Source organism: Periplaneta americana, chromosome 11 (genome assembly GCF_040183065.1).
Source record: "Periplaneta americana isolate PAMFEO1 chromosome 11, P.americana_PAMFEO1_priV1, whole genome shotgun sequence".
In the NCBI taxonomy this organism is placed as follows: Eukaryota; Metazoa; Arthropoda; class Insecta; order Blattodea; family Blattidae; genus Periplaneta; species Periplaneta americana.
Genome location: NC_091127.1, coordinates 36,315,936 through 36,332,624, shown reverse-complemented (window position 1 = coordinate 36,332,624; position 16,689 = coordinate 36,315,936). Strand labels below are relative to the sequence as shown.

General features: G+C 34.8%; 1 protein-coding gene across 1 annotated transcript in view; it reads left to right on the top strand.

The window, feature by feature from the left end:
- The window catches only part of LOC138708925 (trehalase-like), a 409,827-nt gene that overhangs the window by 101,425 nt on the left and 291,713 nt on the right, over positions 1–16,689 (top strand). The window lies entirely within an intron of this gene.

Here is a 16,689-nt window from a genome sequence, read left to right as displayed (position 1 = left end):
ATTCTATATCAGCATCAGAAACCCGTATTGTTTTTAACTATTGCAGATGATAGATGAAATGAGGGGGAGGTGAAGAGTATTGGTGGAATGTAAGATGGAAACTGGAGTACCCCGAGAAACATCTGTTGTGTTCTGTTTGTGAAGATACCACGTGTTTGACGCGTTGTTCTTAGTTTTGTTTCGTTGTGGTGCTTTAAAAAATGAAGTGGTCTGAGTTGGAGACAATTTTTGAAACGATCATCTCAAGCGTGTGTCAAAGATTTCTGGGTCCATCCTAAAATACAATTTATACTCTTGTACGTCCTCTTCTGCAAGTTTCCTCAGAAGAAGGGCAGATGTTCCATGACTGTGCTTTCTTTTGATCCAGTCTCTAACCCATATTTTCTTTGTTCTATTCTCTTCTTCCTCGAGAGCTGAAGTCACTTCAAAATTTCAACAATAATTTTCAAATATTTCCTCCCAGCAAAATGTTTATTTTTGTGATTTCAATTTTGCGCTGTATGACTGTACTTTATAATATTATTTTCAATTTGCATGTGAACAGGTACTCTACTAAATTCGGTAGAGTAGAGTAGTTTGGTTAAAACGTATTGTAGTATACCATACTGCTAACTCTACTAATGAAAACTAGGATTTATTGTGATCACAAGCATTTAAAAGACGGGAAAGCAATAATAATTTCTCCTTTGTTTTCACTTTGCGCTTGTAGACTTAGCTCTTTAGCCAGTTCCAGAATAAAAAAATCTACTGTTATGAGGTCGGGTGACCTCGATGGCCAAGAAATGACACCGCCGCGACCGATCCAATGCCTAGGATAGGTTTCATTGAGGTATTAGATCATTGGCCGGCTGGAATGTTTGTCGGCATCATTATGTGGAGGAAGAAATGAGTCTCATGCCTATTATTTTCAAATAGCTGTTTCTCGGAAACCATCGAGAGTAAGATATGTTTGTATAATGTTTTTCTTTTAGAATCCTTCATACTATCACCCCTCAACATATGACCCTTCCCTTCTGAATCACACTGTATAGAAATAACAATTCCAATGAAATAAATATACAGGGTGAAAGTGAAATAACTAGGGGGCGGAAGTTGATAACCTGAAAATCTACTTAAAATGATCATTAAAATGCCCTTGAACTAATGGAAAAATGAAATAAAATTAAAAGAAAATGACATTTAAATATTATTCAAAGTACTCGCACCACAACTTCGTAAAAATTAGTCATCTTGTTTCAATGACTGCCCTACAAATGTCGGAGAGAGAAGGGAACTTTCTGGAATTTGGCTCAGATAGAGGCAAAAGGCATGCAAAAGAAATGAAGGCTTTAAGGGAAAACTATAGATTTTAATGAGGGTTTAGAATGTTTTTCAATCGATGGTGGTCCATGTCATGCCTTCATTCTCCGTCTTTTCCTACTTCCGTTCTTCACTTTTGTTTACCAGATCTTCCAGATGGGGGAGTGTGAATGACAAAACAAATTTTAAGTGCAGCTTGCATTCTTGCAATCTTTGTGTTAAAAATACTGTCCCTTTCCTTCCATGGAACACAACGTCCTGTCCAGGACATGGTGAAAGTTTCTCCCCTTCCGAACATGAATTCTAAAGACACCCTCATACCGACAAAAGAACAGTAGCGGTCAAAGCCCTCACTTGAACTAAGCTGTTGTAAAGCATTTTATATTATTTCCGTTGTGTGAGGTGAAGCCTTCAAGTGTAATGAGGGATGGTCTTTACAGTTTGTTTCAAACTATAAAACTCAAACTTCACTGTTATTCACTTAGGTAATTACTACTGACCTAATTGCTTAGGAAAATATTTATCGGTAAAGAAGAAAGTAAAATGCATTCCAAATGATCTAAAAGTTCTTCAAAGTATTAAAATGACCAAAAATGTCGAAAAAATATAAAAATGTCCTAGTAGTTCAAAAACGTCGAAAAATGCAATATAGGAAATTAATTTTTTACGTTCATATTAACATTGAAAGGATTTCTATATTAATAGGCATCGTCCTAATGTGAATAATAAGAAGATGACTTTTCATCAACATCTGCCCCGTAGAATAACCTTGAAGATTGAAACAGACGGTAGAGTACACGTAAATGAATATAAAACCTATATTACGGTTTGTGATTAAATGCGCGATTAAATTTAGAAAATTAAGTTTGAAGTTCCAGCAGTCCGGCAACATCGTCGCTAGAACACATTCATGTACAGATGTAAGAGGTCAACGAACTCGGTGAGTCCCGGTAGGTGAGCTGCGAAGCTGCCAAGACTTTGCCACGCGTTCTCTTCGTGCAATGGCTTGAATTTAATTTTTTTTAAATTAAATTTACACGAAAACCGTGCACACTATTGAAATACGTCAGAGGGATAAATTATTCTTTATTAGATTTCGTATCGATATGGACAAAAATCATGATTCTACTCGCAACAGTTACCGAATAAGAGATTGTTAAACATTTGAGAAAATTTTTTTTTTCTGAAAAAAACTATGAACTTTCCACCAATATGATATTATAATTTTTGTTACATATAACATGATCTATTCGGTCTGGAAATCTACAAGGCTATTTCAATTGCACCCTGTATAAAGTATAGATAAGAAAACCTTACTGTATCATGCACTCACCTCATTAAAACTCTTAGGCCCAATTGTATAAAACCCCCTGACTAAAGATCAACTTTGATCGAAGATCGAAAAGTGAACCGAGTTCAGACACTTCTTCTATTGTATAAAACTTTTCTGCGATCATATTACCTTGGTTCAAATGCAATCTAAGTTCACGTGAAAAGGATTTGGCAACATCGCATAAACAGGTGAAATACGTCATGCGCGGACCATGTTATACAGGTTTGTTCAGTGTTGCCAATCTAGCGACTTTAACTCTTTTTCAACAACAATTTCTTTTAACTTTTATATTGCTTAAATAGGGATTTAGTGACCTTTTTAGCACCCCATAGTGACAAAATTTAATCTTTCTTTGTTGATAATGAGAAATCTAGCGATTTACAACTACTTTTTGGCGACTTTCCGTATTACATTCTGTTGGAGACACTGGTTTTTTTTACAATGTAAATAATGGCGGACAATAAGAAGGAGGTTGACTGTTTTCCGAGTTGTTATCATGTTATGGTGTTTGATACTGCTAAACATAATAAAGCTTTATAAAACGACAATTTTCGTTTAGTAATACAGTTAATTGAACATTTATGAATGTACCTATCATATCCATGAATGGTTGTTATAAACATAATATAATTATAGGTTATGTTATTTGATACTGCTGAACACGATATAGCCTTATAAAATACAAGATTGTTTGTGTATTAAGGCGAGAAATTGAAAGAAGTATATATAAATGTACCTATCATATCTATTAATACTACTAATAATGGATATTTTATTTGCACAATCTGTCACTCGTATAATTCAAAAAGAAAAGAAATAACTGAACTTGGTTCATCTAACTTAATCGGAGAAATTTCTTCAGTCAAAGTTGACTTTAGTTTGAGACAAATTAATCTCAGATTAGACTTTATACAACACAAAATTCCAAGTTCAGCTGAAACAAGGATCAATTTAACCTCTGATCTAAGATTAAATGGTTTATACAATCGGACCTTAAGGTCTCCATTGTGTGGTCAGGTGTGTGCCATTCACCGGGGCACGGCCTAACCATGAGCTTTATCGTGGTGCATGTTGCCCGCTTTAAAGGTTAATTACACGACTACGATGTATTGATAATTATTACATGCACCACAGTATTAATATGGTGTTACTAACGAATACCTACGTTAGAGTAAATTATTCATTTAACCCGCTTACGTAACGTGAATGAGCTATGATAACAATGGAGCGCGAATTGAAATGCGTGCAGCCTACACTCATTCACTACAACATGTGCTGCTGCATTCCATTTCCGGTGTTAGGACATTGAAAAGATAGCTTAGTTTCAGAACGTGTAGCGATAGTCTTGGCGAGTTAGTGACAGTTCTGTTTTAGTGTGGCATTGAGATTAACATGGGTACAGTGATTATGGCCACTTAAAATCAGTGTCAATGAATCTGTGGCACGCGTACCCCTGGTGGTAGACTCAAAGGGTGCAATATTTTTTTTTATGCTAGACCATGCCGAAATGTAGTAATTATACACCTGGTAGCAGCCCTTTAATGGACCTCATTAAAATACACCTATTCATTAAAGTTCAGATGTTCCGCCAATCAGAAAGCACCATATGAAAGCGCAAGTATCGATTTCACCAATTGCACAATAAATAACCTACATTTGAAATGAAGTCAGTTCTGTTACTATAATAATTAGCGTTAATTGTAAATAATATTAAAATAAATTCAGTATGTCATCTCGTTTTTCAATGTATAATTCAATTTTAAGGTTATATCAAGATTAATGTTTCTTTTACTCTCTAGATTATATCAAGGTCGTCGACATCTGTTTCTCGGAAAAAATCAATACTTTCGCGTCTGCGCACGTCTCACAATTTACGTGGTAGGTCAGTTCCGCTCCTCACTTAGATAACAATAACATGAATACTTATGAATAATTTCAAGTTAGAAATATGGTCGAGCATAAAACGTCGTATGAAACTTGCCTATAATGGTAATTAAGACGCTCGTATGAAAATTATGAAACTCGCTTGCGCTCGTTTCATAAACTTACTCGCGTCTTAATAACTACCATTATAGGCTCGTTGCATAATGTACTATTGTTCATGACATTGCTAGTATAAAATGCTAGTTAGTGACTAAAATTACGCAACATCGGATAAATAATTTAAAAAAATTGCTGTATTGTCAGTGTAGTACTTCGACAAAGTAGGCCTAGTCCTTTTTACTTCCTTATCCAACGCGCAATTTGCACGCACAGGTCGAACAGATGAACTGTGGTACCCACGACTTACCGCTATCCTCCTTCGAATCAAAGTATCGTTCATATCGTCGTTGTTCCTGCAGTAACTCCTATGTGACATATTTATCGATTTTAAGATTTTTGCTCTGTTAAATAGCTTAAATAGTGATATAGCAAATAATAAAATCTCTTATAGCCTATCTTTCTTTCGAAAATGTAAGAGTTCACAATCTCCTGTGTACCACTGCCATAGGATGAATAAAAGTATTTTTCTTTCTACTGAAAAATTTTATATTTTGCAGATAGGAGTTATTGCAGGAACAACGACGATATGTTTTCTTCAGAAAAGGCCATAAAAGTCCTCCGATGGGATTTGTCTTTTACATAGCAGCACAAGTAGCAAAACACATCATGCAACACAACACAAAGACGAAAATTTTCAGCATTGAATTAAAAGTAACGAAAAACGACAAAAAAAAATTCGACGAAAGGTGTTCCATGTAAAAATGAAATTTCTTCGATATTTTCAAAACTTGACGTGATAGAGCAAAATTGTTTTCAGATTTGAAATCAGCATGAAAAACTACATTACGAATAGTAAACATCACGTCAGATATATACCACTTGTTTATCAGGTATTCTGTAGGCCTAATAACTCTGAGTTATAATATGTCACCAAGTTGATAAGAATATTTTCTTGTGAAGGTATTCTACATTGTTGTGACGGTATAGCAATGATGTTAATTTTAAACATTTGATCGTATTTATAATGGAATAGTTTTAGTACAATATTGTATTATTGTAACAGCGAGGTACATCTTCTTCATATTTGGACAGACTTGAACTTTAGTAATCCTAGTGAAACCATTCTTCACAATTGTGTATTAACTAAAACGGTGTTGGAGTGATGTAGTATTGCGGCTGACATAGAAATGGCATCAGCCTGAGGAGCGCGACCGTTCGGACATCAAACAATTTCTATGATACGAACAGAAAGACAAATTAGCTCGTTATAGAGGACCCATCGCTAGACTTCGGGCTCCTTTCCATAACAGAGGAAGAAGTAAGCAAGATAAAGGAACTGAATTCAAATTAATAAAATATACAATAAGAAAGTATGTGTCATATTCATATCACCGTTAAGCGAGACAAAATGCTTTGTCTGTATCCTTGATTCCACACTGCTGCTTGTGCTAGCTAGAGATGGAAGTGAAAGGCAGCGAGTAATAGAAAACCACAGAACTTGCAAGCATCAAGAGATCCCACAGTTATATCGCGAGGTCATACGGAAGTAGTTCTCTTTTGAGGAGTTTTCTCTGCAATGAAATTCAAAAGATTTGTCGTGTACAGAAATTGCTGGATATTTAACTCCTTACCTTCTACTATGTTTTAAATTTAAAAGGGGACTGTACATTGAAGATTAGGCCTATATAATTATGTGTTTATTTAATTTGTTTGCAGCCTTCGGCATGGCTCAGTCGGTTAAGGCGTTTGCCTGCCGATCTGAAGTTGCGCTCGGGCGCGAGTTAGATCCCCGCTTGGGCTGATTACCTGGGTGGGTTTTTTCCGAGGTTTTCCCCAAACGTAAGGTGAATGCCAGGTAATCTATGGCGAATCCTCGGCCCCATCTCGCTATCACTAATCTCACCGACGCTAAATAACCTCGTAGTTGATACACCGTCGTTAAATAATCAACTAAAAAAATTGTTTGTAGTAGTAATATAAGCCTACAATAGTGGAAGTGAAATAAATCCTGCAGATTATCAGAGCAAATAGTTATGTTGTATGTAACAAAAAAGTGTAATACCTTATGAAGAGCGTTGAATCAAAAGGATCTCAGTCCATCAGCAGAATAAATTCTGTTTGAAACTGATTCATCCTCTTTCTGTAGCAATAAATCGACCTGTGAAATCCGTTCCTTTCAGAAAGCGCTCCTTCATATTTCAAATATCATTTATTCTGCGGGTGGACTGAGTGAGCTCCTTTTGATTAAACGCTCATCATGTTGGTGGAAAGTTCGTAGTTTTCTCATATGTATATATATATATATATATATATATATATATATATATATATATCTATTTTTTTTTTCAAAATGTTTAACACCCTTTTATTCGATAACTATTGCGAGTAAGATCGTGATTTTTGTCCATATCGATAGAAAATCTAATAAAGAATTATTTATTCCTCTTTCGTATTTAAATAGCGTGGACGGTTTTCGTGTAAATTTAATTTAAAAACCACTAATTTCAAGGCACTGAACGATGCGAGCAGCTTGCATCGTCGTAGCGAGAAAGGGAGGTTCGCGTACAGACCTGAGTTCGTTGGCTCTTACATCTGTATTACTTGCTTACTGGCTTTTAAGGAAACCGAAGGTTCATTGCCGTCCTCACATAAGCCCGCCATTGGTCCCTATCCTGAGCAAGATTAATCCATTCTCTATCATCATATCCCACCTTCCTCAAATCCATTTTAATATTATCTTCCCATCTACGTCTCGGCCTCCATAAAGGTCTTTTTCCCTCCGGTCTCCCAACTAACACTCTATATGCATTTCTGGATTCGCCCATACGTGCTACATACCCTGCCCATCTCAAACGTCTGGATTTAATGTTTCTAATTATGTCAGGTGAAGAATGCAATGCGTGCAGTTCTGTGTTATGTAACTTTTTCCATTCTCCTGTAACTTCATCCCTCTTAGCCCCAAATATTTTCCTAAGCACCTTATTCTCATTAATTTCTCTAAATAGATTTACAAAACCTCTAATGGCAATTACATTAATATTCTCATTATAGAAATAGAAATATATATATTCTCCCTGTAACATAGTCCTAGTAAGCTTATATTAAATTAATTTTCATCATTTTACTAGCTATCTCAAATATTAAATTAATTATAATTCATTGAATTAAATTAGCTCATAAATTAAGTTACTACTTTACCTTATAGATTTATCTAAATTTAAATAAATGTGTAGTGAAGAATATTGCTGGAGAACCTTTTAAGTGTAGTGTAAATATTTGTAATTTAAATTTATGTATTGTATTGATTAAGGCTGGTTGAGTGGAAGAGAAGGCCTTATGGCCTTAACTCTGCCAGCGAAAATAAAACATTATTATTATTATTATTATTATTATTATTATTATTATTATTATTATTATTATTCTCAAACACCCTTAACCTATGTTCCTCTCTCAAAGTGAGAGTCCAAGTTTCACAACCATAAAGAACAACCGGTAATATAACTGTTTTATAAATTCTAACTTTAAGATTTATTTGACAGCAGACTGGATGATTAAAGCTTCTCAACCGAATAATAACAGGCATTTCCCATATTTATTCTGTGTTTAATTTCCTCCCGAATATCATTTATATTTGTTACTGTTGCTCCAAGATATTTGAACTTCTCCACCTCTTCAAAAGATAAATTTCCATTTCGTACAATATTCTGGTCACGAGACATAGGCCCTAATCATATACTTTGTCTTTTCGGGATTTATTTCCAAACCTATCTCTTTACTTGCTTCCAGTAAAATTCCCGTGTTTTCCCTAATCGCTTACATCTGTATTACGAGAAGAAAGACGACTGTGTTAGCGGCGATGTTACCAGACTGCTGAAACTTCAAACTTAATTTTCTAATTAACCGTGCATTTAATCACGAAACGTAATATAGGTTTTCTATTCTTTTAAGTCAGCGGTCATCAGCACAATGCACCCTCTGGCTAGCGTCTCTTACCCGCGGATAAGAGATTGCAATATGGTGCATCCGTGGCTGCTGGCGGGTATGTTTTCTCCCTCTTCTTGCTGCACGACGGGGCATATTACGACGCCTGATTACCCATTACTCACTTCAACGAGTGCTGACGAACACTGCTTTAAGTGTATCCTATCGACCCTTTCAATCTGCAGGATTATTTCACTTTCACTCTATATGTTCCTATGCCATATGTATGGCCTACGTCATAAGCAGTAACCAAGCAATGATCAATAATTTATTATTGTTCTGTTTTTAAATATAGCGAGGAGTTTGCAATTGAATACGGTCTTATTTTTTGCCTCTGACTATTGTGTGTTTTAACTATGCGGTTGAGTCTTCTCTACATTCTCTAAAAATTAGTGTAGGGTATGTCATATCAAGACGATGAATACTCGGGCTCCTGTTCTTTGAAACAAGATTGAATGTCCTATGGCGCACCCTGAGCAACGTCTCTGTCGGTAAATTGGTCTGCACAACTGGCTTCATAGAGGTGAATGACAAACGGTCAAGTACCCGCCATTACACCTTTTCCAGTTGTATTTCAGAAAATATCAATTGTATTTCAGATTTGTCATTTGTATTTCATATTAGTCAATTCAATTTCAGATAGTATTAATTATATTTCAGAAAACTTCAATTGCATTTCAGATTTCTCAATTTAATTTCAGATAGTATCATTTGTAGTTCAGGTTAGTCAATTCAATTTCAGATAGTATCAATTGTATTTCAGAAAACTTAAATTGTATTTCAGATTTGTCAATTTAATTTCAGATAGTATCATTTGTATTTCAGGTTAGTCAATTCAATTTCAGATAGTATTAATTATATTTCAGAAAACTTCAATTGCATTTCAGATTTGTCAATTTAATTTCAGATAGTATCATTTGTATTTCAGGTTAGTCAATTCAATTTCAGATAGTATTAATTATATTTCAGAAAACTTCAATTGTATTTCAGATTTGTCAATTTAATTTCAGATAGTATCATTTGTAGTTCAGGTTAGTCAATTCAATTTCAGATAGTAGCAATTGTATTTCAGAAGACTTCAATTGTATTTCAGATTTGTCAATTTAATTTCAGATAGTATCATTTGTAGTTCAGGTTAGTCAATTCAATTTCAGATAGTATTAATTATATTTCAGAAAACTTCAATTGTATTTCAGATTTGTCAATTTAATTTCAGATAGTATCATTTGTAGTTCAGGTTAGTCAATTCAATTTCAGATAGTATTAATTATATTTCAGAAAACTTCAATTGCATTTCAAATTTGTCAATTTAATTTCAGATAGTATCATTTGTAGTTCAGGTTAGTCAATTCAATTTCAGATAGTATTAATTATATTTCAGAAAACTTCAATTGCATTTCAGATTTGTCAATTTAATTTCAGATAGTATCATTTGTAGTTCAGGTTAGTCAATTCAATTTCAGATAGTATTAATTATATTTCAGAAAACTTCAATTGCATTTCAGATTTCTCAATTTAATTTCAGATAGTATCATTTGTACTTCAGGTTAGTCAATTCAATTTCAGATAGTATCAATTGCATTTCAGAAGACTTCAATTGTATTTCAGATTTGTCAATTTAATTTCAGATAGTATCATTTGTATTTCAGGTTAGTCAATTCAATTTCAGATAGTAGCAATTGTATTTCAGAAAACATCAATTTTATTTCAGATTTGTCAATTTAATTTCAGATAGTATCATTTGTATTTCAGGTTAATCAATTCAATTTCAGATAGTAACAGTTGTATTCCAGAAAACATCAATTGTATTTCAGATTTGTCAATTTAATTTCAGATAGTATCATTTGTATTTCAGATTAATCAATTTAATTTAAGATAGTATCAATTGTATTCCAGAAAACATCAATTGTATTTCAGATTTGTCAATTCAATTTCAGATAGTATCATTTGTATTTCAGATTAATCAATTTAATTTAAGATAGTATCAATTGTATTCCAGAAAACATCAATTGTATTTCAGATTTGTCAATTTAATTTCAGATAGTATCATTTGTATTTCAGATTAGTCAATTCAATTTAAGATAATATCAATTTTATTTCAGAAAACATCAATTGTATTTTAGATTTGTCAATTGTATTTCAGAAACTATCATTTGTATTTCAGAAGTTACGGTTGGCATCTTATTCTCCAATGTTAAATCCAATCGAGATCATTTGGTGTAAAGTGAAGACGTACGTAAAGACCCATCTTGGAATTCCTGACGTCATGGCTCCTGGTGTTGTAGGCTAATTTACCTACTGTAGAGAGAAAAATTGATGAAGCAACACAATATTGTTGGTGGTAATTGTGCTCGTGCAATACAACGCAGTACAATTCATCAAGCTGCAGCTTTAGTTATGGTGAATATGCCTGTCGGATTCTAAAATGCAATAAAGTTGAGGATTTTTAAAATCCATTTTCCATTTTTAAATATATGTTAAAATCTCAAGTAGGCCTACATTTGTTATTTTGTGAAATAAAAGTGACTATGCAATCTTAAATGCATTGCTTATTTTCTGAAATACATTTGATACCATCTGAAATACAATTGACAAATCTGAAATAGCCTACATTTGATATCACCTGAAATACAATTGACAAATCTGAAATGCAACTGATACTATCTGAAATTGAATTGACAAATCTGAAATACAATTGATAATTTCTGAAATTAAATTGACTAATCTGAAATACATTTCATAATTTCTTAAATACAATTGATATTTTCTGAAATACAACTAGAAAAGGTGTAGTAAAAAAGAAACTTTGATTGCTGAGGCATACCAAGATATTGTCGAGCAGCCCATAGCATTATGAGGCATACCAAGATATTGTCGAGCAGCCCGTAGCCTTATGAGGCATACCAAGATATTGTCGAGCAGCCCATAGCCTTATGAGGCATATCAAGATATTGTCGAGCAGCCCGTAGCCTTATGAGGCATACCAAGATATTGTCGAGCAGCCCGTAGCCTTATGAGGCATACCAAGATGTTGTCGAGCAGCCCATAGCCTTATGAGGCATACCAAGATATTGTCGAGCAGCCCATAGCCTTATGAGGCATACCAAGATATTGTCGAGCAGCCCATAGCCTTGTGAGGCATACCAAGATATTGTCGAGCAGCACATAGCCTTATGAGGCATACCAAGATGTTGTCGAGCAGCCCATAGCCTTATGAGGCATACCAAGATATTGTAGAGCAGTCCGTAGCCGTATGAGGCATACCAAGATATTGTCGAGCAGCCCATAGTCTTATGAGGCATACCAAGATGTTGTCGAGCAGCCCATAGCCTTATGAGGCATACCAAGATATTGTCGAGCAGCCCATAGCCTTATGAGGCATACCAAGATATTGTCGAGCAGCCCATAGCCTTATGAGGCATACCAAGATATTGTCGAGCAGCCCATAGCCTTATGAGGCATACCAAGATGTTGTCGAGCAGCCCATAGCCTTATGAGGCATACCAAGATATTGTCGAGCAGCCCATAGCCTTATGAGGCATACCAAGATATTGTCGAGCAGCCCGTAGCCTTATGAGGCATACCAAGATATTGTCGAGCAGCCCGTAGCCTTATGAGGCATACCAAGATATTGTCGAGCAGCCCATAGCCTTATGAGGCATACCAAGATATTGTCGAGCAGCCCGTAGCCTTATGAGGCATACCAAGATATTGTCGAGCAGCCCGTGGCCTTATGAGGCATACCAAGATATTGTAGGGCAGCCCGTAGCCTTATGAGGCATACCAAGATATTGTCGAGCAGCCCATAGCCTTATGAGGCATACCAAGATATTGTCGAGCAGCTCGTAGCCTTATGAGGCATTTCAAGATATTATCGAGCAACCCGTAGTCTTATGGAAGTAGATGAACGTTAGTCCTGGATACAGCAAGATGGTGCGACATTTCATGCAGCAGTGCAACAATGGCAACGTTGAGAGGATTTATTGGCGAAAGAATTACACCTATAGCACTATGGCCTACAAGATCTCCAGATCTTACCAGTCTAGATTACTTTTTGTGGGGACACTTGAAGCAACTTATATACAAAAACAATCCACACGCCTTAGACGAGCTGAAGATGAACATCGCTGTTGACATTCAGCGTACAAACATCGGAATGCTTCATATGACTGCTAGAAACGTAATGAAACTTGGACACTGCATTGAAATGGAGGGACATCATTTCTAACATATGCTGTAGCTGTCTATGGCGGATCCTCTTTTAAATTGAACGATCTGTAATACCTCTACAGCCAATGTGTATGTAGTGAGGACTTTAACCCTAATGAGCTCATTAAAAGTTTAAAAATTCGCGACTCATTTGGCCTTGAACAACGGTGCTTGAACCATGAAACACGCAAAAAAGAAGAGTGATTTTATGTATACAGCTCAAAGTATCATAATCGGTACTCAGTTCACTAAGTGAATCTCTTTTACATAAGTGTTAAAAATCCCCACAATCAATAGAGTACATATAACTAAATCTTGTGAATCTTATTTTTTTAAATTTGTGTGAGTATTTGGACATTGTTGTACTAATTTTAATTTTTGAAGAAATGCTTAATTGGAGGGCTTAGTGTGAAACTAACGTAATTTAAAAAAATGGGCATTTTTAGGTTTTTACACAAATCAATAGAAAATTCGTACTTCTACTTGGTCACAAAAAATCATAGCTCAGTTCCAAACAGTCCTGTATATAATACAGGATCCAGCATTTGGTTCTGACGAGTTTCAACATGCTGTTGTAAAGGGACTATAAAGTTTAAAGATTAAAAAATAACACAATATGTAGCTTGAATAATGCAATTTATTGGAATGTCTTTATTTTTTGAAAATTACACATTTCAAGTGATCCCCTTGGTATCTTTTGACCTGTTGTAATCTTACACGAAAATTGTTCATGACACTTTGCAATAAACTTGGGGTTTCGTTGATTTCTTGCACTGGATTAATTTTGCTGAGGATAGGGACCGGTGACGGACTTATGTGAGGGCGGCAATGAACTTTCGGTAAGTAATCCAGTATGACAAAGAAGGTGGAAAACAGAATCTGGCAGGACCAGCTGGTAAGTGAAAGGTCAAAGCAGTGTCAAGCACGTGAGGACAAAAGTTCTCATATGCAGATTTTGCGCAGGTTTTGGAAGTTGCTCTCTTGTGCCTTTGAGTTCATATTGAAGAACTCAATCTTCCATTTATTTTATAGTAATTTTATTCATTTTAGCCCTCTGATACTGATAGTTATGACAAGAAATACGAAATTCAGCTAAATAGAGCAATAAATCATGCAGTGTGTGTTGATGAGGAAGAACAGAGAACAGGAATTGGGGAACAAATTAGTTTTGCATTGAAAAGTATTGGCCGACGAAATATGTCAATATACTGTGAAACCGAATGGAGATTCAAAAAGGTATGGGTATAATTTCATTCTTGGACTTTTCGTATAGTAGCCCATGTCCGCGGAACTTGTCCTGAATCATAAGAGGCCTTTGAAGCTATTGAACTATGAACGCCGAGCTTGTGGAACCGGTACACAACACTTCGACTTCGGCGTTCACTCGTTCAGTAAAAGATAAATATGAATTAATAGTAGTATAACTGAATTGCTCCATTTTATACCTCATCACTTTCACTTGAGTAGCAAGGATATTTGTTGTAATATGACTTGTTTAAATGTAAGTCTAAATGTCTGAAAGTTGTAGGAAGCAACAGAAATCAGTGCTCGAAGTACCAGACGTAAACTTGACACTTTGCTCAACGTGTCATTTATTCTTCATACAAATACTATAAGAAACAATTAACATTTCCTTAAAATATAGAGAGAATATCATCGAAATGATAGCTGTCCAAATCTTGGATTTAAGGGGAGAGGATGGTATTTTTTGGTGAAAAATGAGTAAATTAAAAAAGAAATCTTTAAAATACTCTGTGATATATGTGGAATGCATAGAATAACATTTTGTGGTTATTTGTACCCTTATCGCATGTTGAGTCGCCATTTTTAAACTTCTTGCGTTATGCATTTTTAAATCGCTCGTCAACTTTTATTGTTGTTTCAGGTAAATTAAATTTTCAAATTTTTTTTTTCTTTAAAACACTCTTTGATATGTGTGGAATGCATTGCATAACACTTTGTGGGTATTTGTTCCCTTATCGGATGTTGAGACGTCATTTTTAAACTTCCTGCGCTATGGATTTTTAAATCACACGACCACATTTATCGGTTTCCAGTAACTTCATTTTTTTGCTACATTGCCAGACAAAAATGAATATAATTTCTGAACTATTAAAGATACATGCATGAAATTTAGAATACACATTCTTTAGACTATTAGGAAACTTTTCTCTGTAACAGAAGTTTGTTAATTGATTTCATTAAAAAATACGTCCGTTTGTTTGCAAGAAAGGAAATCAGAAAATTGTTATTAATTTTAATTGTTTATTTTACAAACGTAGAGACTAATATCAAAATTCTGTTACAGACAGTTTGTAGAACATGCTTTTGCAAATACATTGCAAAAAACCGTATGAACCTATCTTTAAAAACGGTTTAGATATATCGGTTTTAGTATAATCCTGCATTGGGTATATTTTTTTCAAATTTGGGCCCCCAAATAATTTTTTTTTTCAAAATATTTATATTTGGTTGAATTGCTACAGCTATGAGCTCTCTACATGCAAGAAATTAAAATTTTACACCAAATAGGAAAAAAGTTAAAAAAAATACCATCCTCTCCCCTTAAAATATCGGCATCCTAATCAATTCAAATGAACAAAAAAGTAAAAACCAAATTTAGACCAGACTACCAAAACTACTATCACCACTACTACCACCACTACTTGCTGCTGCTGGAGAATTGACTTATTCATAACTTACATAATTTCGTCCATTAGACACATTAAAATCTTAGCAGATTATGTTTATTTATCTTCAGCAGATTACATTTCTTTATCCTGATTTCTATTAATTGGAATTCCTTCAAAACGCGTCATTTTTTAGTATTACTTTGTCTTGTACCTCTTCTTTGTGATAGAAATAATTATTTTGTATTTTATGTGGATAATGTCGTGTTATATTCTTTATTTATTTATTTTGTTTAAATCGTAAATTGTTATTTTAAATTAAAATTAATTTCATTGTATGTAATCACGACTTTGTCGCCAGTATGCAAAAGAGTCGTAAAATCTTCCTTACTCATTTTGTTAGTTTTATTTCTTTGTAAGTGTGATACTTAAAACTAGAATCATAGCAAGCCAATGACCCTAGTCCTGAAATAAATAAATAAGACAAGAATAAGTTCACCTTAGTACAGTATCTTTGAAAGGCCACGGAGTTGTTACATGGTTTGTCAAAACATTAAGTTGCTTGGCTCACACGTATAAATCTTGTTTGCGTCACTGTAGACAGTCTTCAAAAAGAGACGTAAGAACAAGTTGGATGCCATTGAAATGTAATGACTTTGTCCTTTGTACCACAACTTGTCTGAATGCATCCAAGCAAGATTCATACAGCCAGAGGCCGTTATTGCATGAATCACGATCAAATGCACCTGTCTACGTCCATTTATTTTCCTCTTCTTCTGAATGAGATTCAAATTACTTGCTTTTTTCGGCGAGAATTAATTTCAAATATAAGTATTCAAGTTCTCAAAGAGGAGGTGATAGAGTTGCTCAGCATCTTCTTCAGAAGGAATTAAGTACAGATATGTTTTCCGGTTCGATCGGGACAGACCTGGTTGGAAGATCGGGACAGATCTGGTTTGAAGATCTGGTTTTGCTGCCCCGAGTAGTTTACCATTTTGTCCCGGTTAAAGAAAAAAAAAAAAACGATAGAAGTGCGTTGACACATAGGTACGTACTCTTCTGATTATGCACTTTACGTGTTTCTTAAGTGCTGAGTCCTGCACAACCGGCTATGAAAAAAGGAAATACTGTAATACATTAATACTGAACTCATGACCCTGCATACAGTATGCAAAGCTCTTCCGTTTCGCGGACTGCTTTGTTGTTCGGTTTGACGAATACGCGGTTCTTTCTCGCTTTCTATGTGGGTGTACG